The sequence below is a fragment of the Leopardus geoffroyi genome, chromosome A2 (genome assembly GCF_018350155.1).
Source record: "Leopardus geoffroyi isolate Oge1 chromosome A2, O.geoffroyi_Oge1_pat1.0, whole genome shotgun sequence".
NCBI classification, from domain to species: Eukaryota; Metazoa; Chordata; class Mammalia; order Carnivora; family Felidae; genus Leopardus; species Leopardus geoffroyi.
In genome coordinates, this window is record NC_059331.1 from 39,581,660 (window position 1) to 39,593,619 (window position 11,960).

At 50.2% G+C, this 11,960-nt stretch overlaps 1 long non-coding RNA gene across 2 annotated transcripts; it reads right to left on the reverse strand.

Moving 5' to 3' along the window:
- Positions 1 to 1,075: 1,075 nt before the first annotated feature.
- LOC123605881 lies at positions 1,076 to 9,767 on the reverse strand. Of its 2 annotated transcripts, none has more exons than XR_006715974.1 (4): positions 8,343 to 9,767; positions 5,696 to 5,861; positions 1,357 to 1,465; positions 1,076 to 1,232 (listed from the first exon to the last, which is right to left on the reverse strand). It is a non-coding gene; the product is annotated as an uncharacterized LOC123605881 (long non-coding RNA). The 2 variants fall into 2 exon arrangements; XR_006715975.1 differs by lacking the exon at positions 8,343 to 9,767 and adding an exon at positions 7,100 to 7,185.
- Between the last annotated feature and the right edge of the window lie 2,193 nt (positions 9,768 to 11,960).

An 11,960-nucleotide genomic window follows, 5' to 3' on the forward strand; every position in this document is an offset into this window, starting at 1 on the left:
TTCGATTTTTGTTAATGTTTATTTATTTTTGAGAGAGAGAGAGAGAGAGAGAGACAGAACCTGAGTCGGGGAGGGGCAGAGAGAGAGAGGGAGACACCGAATCCGAAGCAGGCTCCAGGTTCTGAGCTATCAGCACTGAGCCCAACACCAGGCTTGAACCCATGAACTGTGAGATCATGACCTGAGCCAAACTCCACTGCTCGACTGACTGAGCCACCCAGGCGCCTCTGCCTTCCATTTTCGTTTAGCCCCTCATTCTTAATATACCTGGTGTACACACACACACACACACACACACACACACACACACACATACAGTCATGCTATCCCTTGACAAGCCAACTCTTTACTTCCTCTGGGCTTTGATACTTGCTCCTCCTTACTCATAAACACTGGTCCCTTCACTCCCCGCCCCCCAACCCAGGTTGATTGTCTCTACTCATCTTTCCAGTTTCACTTCTTCAAGGGTCCTTCAGTAATCACCCAGCCTAAATAAGGCATCTGTTTTTGTCTCTCCTAACCCCTCACTGGTCCTTGATAGAATACCATTCCAAGTGTGGGCCAGTGATGGGCCACCAACAGGTTGTTATGCATCCATATCAACATACAGCATTTGAGGGTTTAGAAACTTTTATTATAGGGCATCCAAGCAGGGGATGGGTGGACCCATCTCATTAGACAGGGTGAAGTATCCAACTCACAATACAAATTACACACAAATCATGCACAGTAGGACCATGTTTGATGGGAAATGAAAAATAATAGGTCTTTGCTCACAGATAGCAGAGAAGCACTGCTTTATGGAAACCATCACTAATAACCCAATTTTAATTGGCCTGCCTCTTCACAGACTGAGTTTCATGATGGTGACAGCTATTTTGCTCACCACCGACCCCAAGACCCACCAACGTCCAGCACAGAGAAGGGGGGTGACAAACACTGAACATATAAATGAATGGGTTGAATTAGGACAGGCAAGGGAATTATGATAGGCAGGGGTGTGGAGAATGTTCAAGGGGGACAGAGGGCTTGAGGCCAACATTTGAAGGCGAGAAACCACTAGCAAACGCAAGCCTGCCTGCACTATTTTTAAAGCCTGGCAACTTCACATTAGGGAATTACTCAAATGTTAATATGGGGCCCAGCCGGACAGATGGAGAATTCCAGAGGAATGGATAGATTCTTTCGATCCTGGGCTGCATTCTGTTTTCCCAATTGTTTCTGGCAGAAGCCTAAAGAAAAATGCAAACCAGATGTACAGGGAAATATTTTCCTGGTCAGGAAGAAAAGACAAAGTGACTTATCCTGCTTTCACATTGCTGCCCCTCCAGCACAGGCTAGATTCCCAAACTTTACCTTGAACCACTTGAAGACACTCCAGAACCTTCTCCAGCCTCATGTGCTTGGGGTAACCTGGAGGCTGGTGCTGTGGTGGCCACGGTGCTCTCCCTGGGGTCTCTCCAAGCTGGAGAAGCAGATGGAAATCTGATTTCTGCTTCTTGCTGCAGAAGCATGAGCTCCGGGGCTACATAATGAGCCGGGAGCCTAAGCAAAAGACAGCTAGTGCCAACAGTTTGGGCGGGCTGCAGGGAATTCATCTGCCCCTTGCATCCTCTGGAGACACTGGCTCCTGCTAGGGCCTCCCTGGTCCTCCTCCAGGCCTCAGCCTCCCCGCCACGATGGTTGGTGACCTCGACCCAGAAAAGCCAGCGTTGGCCAAGAGCAAGAAAGCAAGCCAAGTGTGCCTTCAGGAGTTCTGACAAACCCTGAAGCATCCTCAAAGGACCTCCTGGCTGATTAGCCCCTCCTGTGCCCAACCCTATCAACCTGTATCAGTCTCACAGACCATTCCCAGGTCCTCTGAGATCCTCGTCTGCAGTCATGTGAGGAGTGGTGCTAAGGGGACGACGTGCTCCTTCACTGCTTCTCAAAGTGTGGTCCCCAGACCAGCAGCATCAGCATCATCTGGGAACTCGGAAGGATTGCAGATTCTCCTGTGTGCGTATTTTGCTTTTATTTTTTATTTTGGGAGGTGTTTTGTTTTGTTTTTGAGAGAGCACGAGCTGAGGGAGGGACGGGGCAGAGAGCTAGGGGGACAGAGGATCTGAAACAGGCTCGATCTGACAGCAGCAATGAGCCCAACGTGGGGCTTGGACTCACAAACCGCGAGATCATGACCTGAGCCAAATTCGGATGTTCAGCCGCCTGGGCCACCCGGGTGCCCTGATTCTTTCGCTACTTATTACCCACCCCTAGGTTCTCCCACTCAAGTCCCTAAGGAGCCAGGTGTGTGATCCAGCTGAGGAAACTCAAATGTGCTTTCCCAGCTAAGAGAGGCACTGCCAGCCAGCTCTACCCAAAGGATGCAAAGTAGAAGGTGGGCTTGATTTTACCAGATCTTTCCATTTCTCAAGAGTGGCTAGAAATGTGGATTTTTTTTTTTCTTCACGTGAAATCTCCCAATTTTTAAACACTGTTTTTTTTCTAGACATAATGCAAGACTCACCATCCCCAGTGAGGACAACTTCATCCTTCCAGTCGCTTGGACCAAAAGTTATCCTTGATTCAAGTTGCCCTTTCTCACTCCCCACCTCCCATCTATTAGGACGTCCCTTTGGCTACACCCTCAGAAGGCATCCAGCACGAGCTACTGCTCCCTGCCTTCACTCACCTACAGCCCCAGACCAAGCCACTGCTCGAGCCACCACGGGACCCAGGCAAACTGCGCAGCCCCCTCCCCATTGCCAACTTTCACCCTGGGCCCATGCATGTGAGTTTTCTTTTTAATATGAAATTTATTGTCAAATTGGTTTCCATACAACACCCAGTGCTCATCCCAACAGGTGCCCTCCTCAATACCCATCACCCACCCTCCCCTCCTTCCCATCCCTCCCCCCTCCCCTCCATCAACCCTCAGTTTATTCTCAGTTTTTAAGAGTCTCTTATGGTTTGGCTCCCTCTCTCTCTACCTTTTTTCCCTTCCCCTCCCCCATGGTCTTCTGTTAAGTTTCTCAGGATCCACAGAAGAGTGAAAACATATGGTATCTGTCTGTCTCTGTATGACTTATTTCACTTAGCATAACACTCTCCAGTTCCATCCATGTTGCTACAAAAGGCCATATTTCATTCTTTCTCATTGCCACGTAGTACTCCATTGTGTATATAAACCACAATTTCTTTATCCACTCATCAGTTGATGGACATTTAGACTCTTTCCATAATTTGGCTATTGTTGAGAGTGCTGCATGCATGTGAGTTTCAACAAAGCCACCAAAGCTCCCCTTTACAAATGTAAGCTAGATCATGCGCCACCTCTGGTCACACCCCACAATGGCAGTTTATTGCACTCATGGTGAAAGCCAAAGTCATCCAAAGCTTTACATGACTTGGTCTTCCTACAGTTCCCTCCTCAACATTACCTCCACTCCCCCTTGCCCAGCCTGTCCAGCTGCAGTGAATGCCGTGTTGTGCTTCCAACAGGTCAGGCATGCTCCCAACACGGGTCCCTCATGCTGGCGTTCTCAATGCCTGGAACATTCCTCAAAGCTCATCTCTCACCTCCTTTGAGTGTCTATTCAAATGTGTTTCTCAATGAAGCCCATCCCAGCAGCCTTATCAAACATTGCCTGCCTGGCATTTTGAGTACCCATGAGCCAGCTTTATTTATTTTAGCACTTAACCACATAATATACTATGTACATGTAGATCTATATCTACTTGACTGTCTATTTTCACCTGCTAGAATTTAAGATCCACAGGAGCAGGAATTTGTCTGATTGATGCATCCCTAGTACCTACAACAGTATCTGGTACACAGTAGGTACTCAGCAAATAGGTGTTAAACAAATAAATGAATGAATAGCAGACTGGATACTGTCACCAAGCAGCTCTGCGTTTATGGTTCAGTCGGAATTTCTTTAAGATTTGCTCCAAGCCCAAATCTTGCTTATACTCACGGGAATTTCAGTCCTGCTGCTGGCTGGCCAGAGGGCCATTTAAGGACAGACAGTATTTCTGGGGTCCATGAATCAAGAGCTACCTCCCTTTCCTGCATAGAGCCCTGTCCTGCCCACATCTAGACAAACACTCCTGCCTTTGCCAAGTTTTTCATCCCGGAACGTGGCTTCTCTGAAGCCTGCACAGTAACTGTCCTCTAAGCCAATGTTTTCAAAAGAGTATTCTTTGCAACACTGGTCCCATGAGAGTCTCCAAGAAAAATAAGTTCTGGAAATACACACACACACACACACACACACACACACACACACACACTTTCTCTCTCCTTAGAGTTCACAATACATGTTAGCATTTTAAAGCCTTCAATCTGGTAGTGCGTTTGTTATCTCTTTATTTGCTCCTCTGTTTCTCAAGTTTGTTAGACCACACAACCCCTTCCCCCAATGAAACACCTATTAATAATACTCCAGGACACAAATGCTCTGAGCAAGCAGTTTCATATTTATCCTCTTATGGGGCAGGACAGGGGAGTTCAAAGAAAACTATATCCTATTCATTTTTCCAGCCACTTGCTGGAACTTGCAAGGATACTGAGACTTCCTCATGCCCACACTTTCAGGCTAATGATATGTCTCTCTTGCTACTGCTCTCCCCAACTTGTAAAGTGGGGGTGGTGGATTTACCTTCACCTTCATCAGCTATGGTTCTCCCCATTGCAAGTGGCAGAAAAACAGACTCAAATAGGTTTAAGCAAAGACAAAGGGAATTCATTGGTACGTATGAGTGGAAAAGTTTAAAGGTACAGCAGCTTCAGGCATGGCTGGATCAAGAGTCTAACCAGGATGTTAGAATGCAATTTCACGCATTTTCCAATTCAGCCTTCAAGACAATATGGCTACCACAGCACCAAGCACACCTCCTCTCACATTCAAATACAGCTAGATAGAACCAAAACCTTTACTGATAGCCCCCTCTAAAATCCTTAGCTCTTCTCTGATTGGACCTGCATAGAATATGTGACCATCCCTGAACTATGGCCAAAAGGATAGGATGCACTGACTGGCTTAGGCTGAGGCCTGATGTTCCCCTCTTGGAGCTAGCTTAGACTCTACCCAGGCAGACAAGTAGGGTTGAGAAGTGGTGACAAATGGGTCTCCCCACCCCCTGCCAAAAAGTCAGGCATTATGCCGGAAACAGGGAGGATGGACGCTGAGAAGACCACGCTGAGTTGTGTACCACCCCGCCCTTTGCACACACATACAAACACTAAACACCCTCCAGGAAGTGGTCCCGGATTCCCCAAGCCAGAACTAAGCAACCCTCTTAAGGAACTGATGTATACAAACAAATAGCTGTGGAACACAATAGGAATTTTTCAGGTTCACAAGAGGAAGCAGTAGGAGTACAAAAGATTTGGAGTCAGAAAGGCTTGAATTCACAGTCTGGATGTATAACCTCGGATGAGTTACTTAACCTCCCGCAATTTCAGTTTTGTGTTCTCTAAGGATTCGAGTTTTCTAATCATTCGCACTCATGGTGGGAAACGTCTATAATAAAACCTAGAGAGCAAACTCCAGTCAGCCATTATCCCAGCTCCCCGTGGTTACGTCTTGCCCGCTGCCCGCCTCTAGACCCCACTGTGTTTTAATCAGCCCCTCACGACAGGGTCAGGTCTCCCCTGGATTTCTCCAGAAACATCCGCTCCGTGGCAGCTTGGGGACACGTGTCCTGGTCTCACCATTCTGTCAGCGGGGAGCTGTTCCTTTGCGGTCTAGCCTGCAGCCCTCCCGTTACACCTGAAGTCAGCTCCCGTGTTCTCAGCCCATGCTGCTCTCACTGAGGTGAGCTTCAAGACCAGAAACTGTTTCCGGCAGCTGCCAGGGCTCACATGAAGCACACAAGCTCTGGGGATAAAACAAAAGTCAATTCAAGTATTCAGCTTCAGGCCATACAAAAGCCCTCCTGACTTGAGATGACAATGGAAGAAAGCAGGTCCAGGCACCAAGCATGCATCGTTTTTTTTTGTTTTTTTGTTTTTGTTTTTTTGTTTTTTTTCCCATTAGGAGACAGCCAATCACACTGAGAGGAGGGTGACAAAGCTCTCTCTCCTTGTGGCAGAGATAAACCGTGGAGATGGAGAGGAGACATGAAAAGCAGAAAGATACGTGAAGGTAAACACGGACCAATCCGGTCAGCCGTGGGGCTTCTATTTTACGAGAGGGATTCAGGGACTGGTGCTCTAGGAGACAGTGATAAACTTGGAGCACTGAGGCAAGCGGACACAGTCTGGAGTTCTCACGAGGCCTCAGATGTACTCCCACTCATTTATTCCTTCATTCCCTAGTCTAATACGGATTAAGCATGTAACCTGTGCTCAGTGCGTCCGGCACAGACCGACACAAAATGCCCCGGGCACAGACCGACACAAAATGCCCCGGGCCCCGCCCTTGCTGAACTCAATCCAGAGGCAAAGACAGGTGATAAACAAGCAAACCCTTCAAATAAATACGCAGCTACAAACTGGAACAAACACTAAAATGAAACACACCCAAGCAGTAAGGGAGAGTACCAGGTGAGCCGTGTTTGCTCGCTGCGGTCAGAGAAGGCACTTATCGACCCAAATGGGGAGAAAGAAGAGGAAGCCCACAGATGCCAAGAAGGAAAGACCCGTGTTCAAGGGCAGAAAGCAGCCAGTGGGGCTGGAGCTTACTCAACACGTGATGAGGACAAAAGCGTGTGGTGCAATCAGAGGAGGAGGGAGAGACCGAATCACATAGGGACACCTGGGTCCTGATAGCGCTTAGATCTTAGCTGAAGGGCGAAGCCTCTTTTCTAAGCCACCACGGTCCGCTGGGATCCTATTCATGGCACCTGCATACGTTTGAGAAATGCAATTTGCATGACGCCTCACTTATTTGAGTAACAGAGAGCACCCACAAGAGTAGAGGGGCCCTTGCAGTAATCTGAGCTCTCTCAGGGGGGCTGGAGGCCACAAACCAGGAAAGCCCCTGACTTGGATCATATCAAGAGACAACCCAGGGACCTCAAATAATCTCTGCCTAGGGAGGAATAAGGAGACACAGATAAAACAGGATAATGAGAAGCGTCCATGGGAGCCCCTGAATAAACAGCTCTCTCCCACCTTCAAGCTGTCACCTAGGTCACTCAGGTGTAAGTGCCATACTCAGACAGAATCAAGCCTCAGCATCACCCGGGAGCTTGTCAGAAATGCAGCCCGTATCGGTTTCTTATTGCTGCTGTAACAGCTGACCACACACTTAGTAACTCAAAACAACGCGGAAGTATGACCTCACAGTTGCTGAGGGCAGAAGTCTGAAACAGGTCTCCTGGGGCTAGAAGCAAGATGTTGGCAGGGCTATGTCACCCTGGAGGCTCTAGAGGAAGATCCTTTTTCTTGCTTGCTCCAGCTTCTAGAAGGCATCTGCATTCCTTGCCTCAAAGCTCCCCAGTTCCCTTTTCAAGGCCAGCAGAAGCAGCTGGTTCCGTCTCACATTGCATCCGTCAGACCTCCACTGGGCCCACCTGGATGGGCCAGGATCATCTCCCATCTCCAGGTCAGCTGACTAGCAGCCTTTATCCTCCTCAGCCTATCACCCACCACAGTCAGAGGTTCCGGGGATTAGGACGTGGACATTCTGGGGGCCCATCATCTGCCCAACCCATCGATGCCAGACAGACTGAAGCAGAATGGACATTTTACAAGACCAGCAGGTGGCTCAGGGGCACATTCCAATTCAGGAAGCCCTGGCCTGGCAGCCCTGCCAGTGTAGACATCTCTCAGACCAGGCATAGGACGCCAGATGAGCGGGTTCAATCAGGCCACGAGGACCGCTCTTCTTGGCTCAGCGGCCACAGCTGCAAACATGCCCTCTGTCTCCACACGACCTCGAGCCCCTCATGGGCGTTTTGTCTGGAAACCTGGGCTCAAAGACAACCTCTTATAGGTGGTCTGAGCGTTTCACAATGTTCCCCAAGGGGCAGCAAATGGGCGGAGACTTGCACACAGCGTGAGGGAGGAACAGAATTTGCTCACCACCCCCACTGCAGGCCCAAGAATGGCCAGTCATGGGAAAAGGTCAGCAAAGCTTGCTTTGCGCCAAGCGAATGGTGATTCTCTACAATTAGGAACAGTAATTAGACGGGGGGAGCCTTGCAGGTTTCACAGATGAGATAACAGGCTCAGGTTGTGATTTGCTCAAGGTCACAGAGGGGAGCAGTGGAGAAGTTTGCAGAACAGGGAGCTAGGGACAGCGGCGTGAGTCTACACACCCTGCTGTTTCTAACTGGCTATTACTGGGGGACTGTGCCTCAACTGAAGGTCACCCGTCACAGGAAGGAGAGAGTAGAGATTAAGACCACCATACCTCTGGCTCCATCTGTTCTGAGGGAAAGCTGATCCTAACGACTGCCTGGACTCAGCCTGATCTGGCGGGTTCCTCACGCAGCCAGCCACACCTAGAATTTTCCAAGCATTCAGTGAAGCCCCAGAAGGATAGGTCCCCAGGCATCACTGCCTGGATCTCAGCACGGGGGATGAAGCACAAGCCCTCTGGGGAAGGATGACCCAGGGCATTTCCTGCCTGGAACAGACCCATCACAGCCCGGCAGGTGCCCATAACCAGCAGCCAGTGCACAGTGTGCGGCCTGAGCCCCACACAGGTGCCAGCACCTAGAAATCTCTTCGGGATGCCCACTTCCAGGCAGAGCCTTTCCTCTGCTTGTCCCGGAGCCCCCCCAAGGAGCTGACATTTGGAAGCTTCCCTCCACACCCCAGCAATGCTCAGCTTCCCTGCACTGCTAAAAAACATCTGGCTGGCTTGGCACCTAAGCCGGGTAAAAATAGCGTGCCATCTTGTGAGCGGGCACCACGCCATCTCAGCAGATGGAGACCAGTGCCGGCAGCCAAGAGACCGCTGAACGGTATGGAAGGCATTTGCAAAGGGCAAGATTCACAGCTGGAGGGGTCACGAGATTGAATGCCAGGACCTGAGGTGAGGGGGCAGAAGTTAAACAAGAGGGCCACGGAAAGGGGCAGGACCTCTCTGCTTTTCACAGGAAGGACAGGGCAGTAGAAGACCGCATTTGGACACTGGAAGGCATCGGGGGGCAATGGTGAAGATCTGGTCTTGGAACCAGATGGACCCGTGCTTGATCCTACCATCGCCTTTACTAGCTGTGTGACCCAGAGCCAGCATTTAACCTCTCTGGGCCTCAGTGTAAACCCACACTGCAGGGTTCTGATAGGCTATTCGGTCCCTCTTTCATTCAGTAAGTATATTATTGAATGTCAGGCACTGTGCTTGGTGTGGGACATGGCAGTGGGCCCACGGCACTGAGGTCTCTTGTAGGAGACACACGTGAATTAAAAAGTGGCACGAATAAAGTAAAAATGTCAACTGAGGTAAGTGCCTCAACGGGAGGGTCTGTGGTATAATTAGACCATGTAATTGAGGGGTTGGGAAGCGGAGGCGCCCAAGTCGAGGAAAGCGTCCCCAAGGAAGGACAGTTAAGATCTGTAAGGTGAGTAGGGAAATAAATAGGGAAAAATGAGAGAAGGTACCCTAAGCTTTTAGCACCGTGCCTGGGACCTGATAACTACCAGCAAGTGGAACTGATTATTAATGACTACTTACCGGAAATAAAATTGTAGCAATAGCAATCCACTGGATCCAGGATCAGAACACAGGGCTACGGACCTCAGGACCATGAGCAGTCATTTCCAAAGCAAGAGTCTCACCTCTCGTCTCCACCCAGAGGAGAGAGGCCAGTGGACTTTAAAAATAAAAAACTGGGGGGGCATCTGGGTGGCTCAGTCGGTTGAGCATCTGACTGGGGCTCAGGTCACGATCTCACAGTCTGTGAGTTCGAAACCCGCGTCAGGCTCTGTGCTGACAGCTCAGAGCCTGGAGCCTGCTTCGGATTCTGTGTCTCCCTCTCTCTCTGCTCCTCCCCTGCTCTCACGCTGTCTCTCTCTCTCTCTCAAAAATAAATAAAGGTTAAAAAATATTTTTTTTAAGTCCTTTCTCGTCTGCTAGGAGAGTCAGTCTCTGTAGCTTGCAACCACTAATGCTTACAGACACGCAGAATCCCAATATTTAAAAGGAATAAAAGTGGATATGGTCTGCTGAGACGTAGAAGAGTGGACAGGGGCTTCTCCCTCTCACACCACACCTGTCGGTGGTTTCTTCTCTCAAAACTGCCGCAGGAGCCCGGGAGAGCTTGGCTGGAAACTCCTGATCTCACCCCATCCCTTTGTTACAAATAAGGAGAGCAAGGCAGGAGGGGTCCTCTGACTTGCCAAATGAGAGTGGAAAACTCAGGCCCCCAACCTCCTGGGGCAGCACCCTTCCTGCCCAACCCCCCCCCCCCAGCCCCCATCCCCCACAGCGGCAGGCCCGCCAGAATCGAAGAGGCAAGGAGACCACAGGGCCAGGTAGAGATCAGGTGCATGGCATGGTCTCTGCTACTGGAAGTCACAGGAAACAGCAACAACACGATGGTCTGGGAGGGCTCCACCCCAGGCAGCCGGCTCATTGCTCATCCCTGCTCTTTATTTCCTCGGCTGCCAGCGGGCCCGTGCAGGCACACCTTCACCACGACACCTTCAAGTCATAATGACAGATGTGTGTCACAAAGGCCCTCTGCCATATTCCCACAGCGCACCTCCCTGACTGGTCCCCAGTCCTACAAGACGCTCTGCAGAAAATGAGTTGCACGGGAGCGGCTGGATGGTTCGGTCGCTTAAGCGTCGGGCTCTGGATTTTGGCTCAGACCATGATCTCACAATTCGTGAGTTCAAGCCCTGCATTGGGCTCTGTGCTGACAGCACGGGGCCTGCTTGGGATTCTCTCTCTCCCCCTCTCTGCCCCTTCCCCACTTGCACTCTCTGTCTCTCTCTCTGTCTCTGCCAAAATACGTAAACTTAAAAAAAAATGAGTTGCAAGAACAAATGCCCCCTTTTCTAGACCCGACGGCACATTTTCTTACTTTCCCACACGTTACTATGAAATGAGAGGTGGTGTAGTGAAATGGTTATGAGTATGTACTGCGGCATGCCTGGGTCTGATGACTGGCTCTGGCCCTTCCTAGCTGTGTGACCTTGGGCAAGTTACTCAACCATTCCGGGCCTCAGCTTTCCCATTTGTAGATTGGCAATGAGATAAAAGATCCAACCATGTTAGTTCACATTCTGCAAGAGGCAGACTCCGCCATGAGACGAGATGTGTCGGACGTGTCCTGGGAGAAACACCTGTGCGAGAGTGCAGGGGTGAAGCTGGAGGAGGCTGGGGACCGTGTGAGGCCTTGGGGAACACCTGTTCCTGCCATAAAAGAGGAGAAACAAAAGCCTTAGACTGCCATGCAGTTCCAAGAAAGTTTGGGCAAATTTTTGAGGAGTTCTTGAGTTCAAGTCAGCTGTCAGAAGAGTCCCAGGTCTCCCAGGATGGGGTCTACCTCGGTGTCCCTGACATGCTCAGTCACTGGCCTCTGCCCCAGGCCATGCGAAGTGTGTTCAGAGTGCACCCCTGGGGCCCGAGGTCAATCACGCTCCCTGGGGTACTCCCTCTGGGATTCTTCAGCCCCTCCCAGCCCCACACCTACCTCAAAAGGTAGGACTGAGTCGGGGCGCCTGGGTGGCGCAGTCGGTTAAGCGTCCGACTTCAGCCAGGTCACGATCTCGCGGTCCGTGAGTTCGAGCCCCGCGTCAGGCTCTGGGCTGATGGCTCAGAGCCTGGAGCCTGTTTCCGATTCTGTGTCTCCCTCTCTCTCTGCCCCTCCCCTGTTCATGCTCTGTCTCTCTCTGTCCCAAAAATAAATAAACGTTGAAAAAAAAAAATTAAAAAAAGGTAGGACTGAGTCAATTTAGGTAAAAGCTCTTAAAAACATGCCTGGTCCATCTTAAGTACTCTGTACAGACTGCCTTAAAACAAACAAGGCTGAAATGACGATGCTTCCGAAAATCAATTCGCACACCCCATGTGATA